Source organism: Scleropages formosus, chromosome 2, assembly GCF_900964775.1.
Source record: "Scleropages formosus chromosome 2, fSclFor1.1, whole genome shotgun sequence".
Taxonomy (NCBI): Eukaryota; Metazoa; Chordata; class Actinopteri; order Osteoglossiformes; family Osteoglossidae; genus Scleropages; species Scleropages formosus.
In genome coordinates this window covers 24280368-24285606 of record NC_041807.1, presented here as the reverse complement: position 1 = coordinate 24285606, position 5239 = coordinate 24280368, and positions in this window count along the sequence as shown.

Sequence of the window (5239 nt, the reverse complement as noted above, 5' to 3'; positions counted from 1 at the left end):
GACTAATAAGACAAGAAGTGGAAAGTCATTTCTAATTGTATATGAATGGAGTATAATAGAGAAAAAATAATACCAGTATGGTTTTTGTCATTTACTCTGTTTGGAAAATAATGCACTTTGCATAAAGAGGGGTGATGCCTATTTCCTTTTCAACTGCAGATCAAATAGTGGTAATTTTAAACCACGTAAGAAAGAAGCTTAGTCTATGTCATACAGATTTCTATACTTAAATGCTGTACTTGCAATTACAGCATTTTATTGTAGCCCTAGCATAAGAGAATAAACTTTGATGAGAGTCAACTAAAAAAGGAAAAAAATGCTGATCTCACCGAGTAGTTGCAGGGGTATGATATATGAATTACATACTGATTTAACAATCAATGGTATACATTCTTATGACACAGTAAGGGAGACATAGAAGCTTGGCCTAGACTCTTTTAGTGACTTTGCTATAGCCTATGTTCAGTCACGGCTATGGACGAGCGCCCTGAGGAACTTGGATATCATCGCATCAGCTGGGGCATTTATGTTTTTGCCTTTATCTTCACCACGTTACTCACAAGGCAGTGAGAGACTCACTGGGAGCAGGAACATCTAAAACCTGTACAGGTAGACTTGCCCACTGCCCTCTAGTGACTTTGAATGTTTTTCTATATGTGCTAAGGTATTCACTGTCTACACCTACCTAACCAGCCAGGAACAAAACTACAAGTTCATTCACAGAATATACCTTACTCCAATATGTGTTTATTACATATTTCCAACAATGTCCCAGGGTTGGGAATATAAGGCTGCCTCTGGCACTCTGATACATCTGTTCTGGGAATGTAGTATAGGATACAAACTTATTGGAGCAGTGTTCATTCAACGATTCAAAAAACATGATTTTTTCCTCCCTTTATGTATGTTCTTGTTAAACCACAACACAATTTTTTTTTTAGCATAGGCAGCAACACTGGGTCACAGCAAGACAAAAAATACAAACAGCAGCATAAAGAGGATGACTACAATGACAAATATAAGCAAGGACAAAAATTGCAACATTTCAAAAATGTGATGAAGTATACCATTAAGTCCACTATCAAAACAGGTGTCCAAAGGTCCTATTGAGTTGTTACATAGATCAAATGTTAATTTTTACTACTGAAAGAAAATTCATCCCTTGGGAAATCATTTACTATTTCTACAGGGCAGATTTCAGGTATAGACCACAATGTTATACTACTACTGAATTACTGAGACTGAATGAAGTAGAACTAACAAAGGTACTTGTAAGTTTTCAAAACATTTTTCAGCACAGTGATTCAGATTAAAAATATTTAAATACATTTAAATCCATATACCATTAAGTATATTGAAATCCCAGGTAATAAATTTAAATAGGATCACTAGTAAATTTATAATGAAACAATAATGTAACATCATTAATGCATTCTATCTGAACCAGCGAAGTAGAAAGTAGAGAGAGAAAAGGGCACAAAGATATACAGAGAAAGCCTAAGGAGCTCTCCTCCTCAGAAAACCTGTCGACCACTACTTTGTTTACAGGTGTGCATCAAAGGTTTCAAACGTAACCAAAGACCCCTTGCTGCGCCTTCCGTCCAGACACCGCCACACATAAAATAAAAAGAATGAACTCCGGTTGAAAACAGAAGCCTGAAAAGAAGCAGAACAGGCAGAAATTCAGCTGTTCCCAATATGTGTATGAATCAATGTCAGCTCTTCAAAGAGACCAGAAAAACAGCGGCAGAAAAACAAGCAGATCTTCCCCTCGCATAATCTCAGTTGGACGGGTACTCGTTAATTTAGTTGTTTTCCTTTTCTGAGAGTGTGTTGAGAGGGAAAAAAAAAATCTGATAATTCTCGTTGGCTTTGGAACAGCACGTTGAATTCTGTCACTTGTCCTCATTATGGCAATTAAAATTTTCAGTAGGCCTACAGGAGGTGAAAGTTCCACATCTCCAGAGTGGAACACAAATTTAAGCAGCTGTCTGAGAAAACAGCCTCCACCAACTTTTCTTGTAAGTTATTAACCATAGGCTGATTACTTTTGTATCCTTACACTTGACATAATGTTATATTTGTCAAGAAAGAAATGTTGCACTCTTACAGCCTACACCACAAGGTCCCTCTACAAACACGTGATTGACCCAAGTTCTTAACTTTCCTCCACTAGAAAAATAAGCATTTGATCTAAGTAATAACTGAAATGAATTCTGGATTGTGTAAATTCTGTTTTTAATACAATAAAATATGAACTAGAGATGAAAAAAAAAAAGTTAAAAATCTAAATTAACCCGAAGAGGAAGACAAATACGGTAAAGAAAAGCAGATTTTTTTCTTTACAAATGTATTCCAGTAAAAGTTAAAAAGTACTGAAGTCAAAACCTACGTTTTTTATTAAATTTTCTTGACGCGCAAGAACTAAACACGCCTCCGCGTGAGTGACGAAAAGCGTAACTTGTTCAGAAAGTGTCGCTCGACTGCGAACTTCCGGCTTTTACGCTACTCTCGCGACAGATTGAATATGTGGCTCATTTGGGCAATGTTGACATCTTCTGGACACAGTCTATATCGCACATTTGAAATAAAAAATTTGGAAATGTCACAATATACACCGGGTTCTCAACTTACACGAATAACCAGGACCGGAAGGCTGTAAATTACACGATTTGTTTATAAATCTAGCCGCTACATTACCATCGGTAGATGCTTAATTTATTCACAGGCTAGGTTCTGTTACAAAAGAACATCACATAAAGCTATAATTAATTTAAAATGTGCAATAAGGCTTTATTTCTTCTATGATGATATATCCCATTAAAAACCTGCCACTATTTAAAATAACAGTAGAGCAAAGGCTAGTGGTATTCTTATATCAGCTCTGTTTGAACCATTGTGTAAATGAAACGATCAGTAAACATGCGGTTGGCACAGGCTTCCCTCATTTTTATTGAGGAAAAGAAGAGGAGGATTGTGGGTGATGTAGTTTATAACAGACTAATAAAACAGAGACTGCCTCTTCTGCTTGTATGGGCCTATGTAGCAGGACTAATTTACAATTAAAATTATCCCCGGATATACACCGATTTGAGTTACCAGAACTCGACTTTACGATGACTTTCATTTATTAAGCCTTCTTCATTTTACCAGACATTTCTTAGAGTTTATGAGAGCCTGATTTTAATTTTGCGCACGTGCAGACAACTCAGTGAGGGAGACATGATTTACCGTTATATACATTTAAATTTTTTAATTTAGCTTTTCTCCAAAACGACTTCCGATTAACAGACTTATTATGTAGTGGTATTAGCCCACACCTTATTCTGTCAAGGTGACTTACAATGCTAAATATTGCGCTTACTTAGTAACTCGAAATTGTTGTTCGTAAATCCGCCCACTTGGTCAACAATCAGTAAATGCTCAATAATACAGCTTCATCCTTCTTTTCTGTTTTAATCCTTCTTCAGGTTACATTCTGTCAAAAAAATAAAGCGAAAATAAGCGGTGACACATTTATACACCCATTTTGAGCTCACAGTGCGGGTCAGTGGGGCTTGACACTTTACATCGTACATGTGGGCTGGGCGCCAGTTTGATGTCTTTAACTAAACACATATCACCAGTAACGTTAAGTCTACATTAAAATGACTGAAAGTAAAAGCTTGCAGTTTCATTGTGCTGTATATGTATCAGAGTCATTCTAAATCTAAAAATAACCATGGCAGATATGGAGCCATCACAGCATTACCATGGTGAGCAGCTTCAAGCAAACGAGAGCTGAACAAAGTTATTTCCAACAACATCAAAAGTAACACATGTGTTGTATTTTTCTTTTTTTAGGACCTTAAGCCTTCCAGAACCTGCAAGGCAACTTTTGAGAAATATGAGAATTGAGAAGTGTGTTCAAGCTTTTGAAGTGCTTTAAGAGCAAAGCTGGATAAATTTCATATAAATATTAGCGCATATGATGAGTACGGAATCCACACAAATAAAAACATGGCTTTCTTTGAGAAAGTAGCCAAACATCAATGATAGAGTCCAGATAGAGATACTATAGCAGCAGGTCGCCACCACCACTGACAAAGTGGAAACAAAACTTTTATCTGCTGATAAATGGAGTTTTCATAAATAAAGGGTTGACATAAACTGAGCGGTGTTATAAAAATAGGCCTGTCTGAGCCTTTGAAAAACTGCCATGACAGACAAGGATCTCAGGGACCAATACAGACATGTACAGAAAGTAGATCTATTTTGGAAATCACTGCACTCTATGGTAGAAATGGAGAGATGGCAGCTTTAAGAGTCTCAAATACAAACAGCTACATTATGACAAAAAAACAACTTGTGCCTAAAAATATTTTGTGAGCAATATTTAAATGCCTGGTGTTAACATTACAGAGTTGCTGAGGCCCAAGCAGTTTGTTTCTCCTATCTGAAATTGAAGAGCCAGGTCTAGTTTTCAATGTGCTCAGTGAAGTATTGGGTTGCTTACTTAACTGTAGCATAAGTGAAAAAGCCATATTACTGGATGAGAATGCAAATAAGACCTTTCTGGTCTTATTTTTAACCCACTTTTATTCACTGGGACCTGCTGAAGTCAGACAGCTTGTGGAAAAAGTTGTGAAATATACAGTAAAGAGGCTCCTTTTCTGGCACTTCATGTTAATATCGTTGAACGATGAAAAGCTCAACAGACAATGATGTGCTGTGTTATCAGAGCATTCTTATCTGCTGTTAACCTTAAATAAAGCTTGGTAAGGTGCTCAGGGAACCAAAAAAATAATTAAATAAAAAGCAGCACAAGAAAAAACAAAAATAGTATTTGCTTGTTTATTGCGCAAATGGATGTGGCAAACATGTTTTACAGCATGTACCGTGATCTCATTTTGGTGAGAGAATTTAATCACCAGACATTTGATTTTTCCTTATAAATATATTAACTACTGGAATCTCCCAAAAGTAGGAAGAAATTCATTGAAAGGGACATTCATTTCCATGTTTCTGCATAAAAAGTGAAAAAAACATTAAAATTTTTGCCCTGCATTATACCATTGATAACCAATAGAGGACGCTCATTGACTTCTTAAGATTTATTTTTTCATATTATTTAAGTCCCTTAACTGAAATTAAAATGTGTATGTAAATATCTGTAAAATGCATATATTTATTTATTTTAGTATATATTTATAGAAATTTCAGTTTAGCATTGTTTGTAGTCATCATTTATTGTACATTT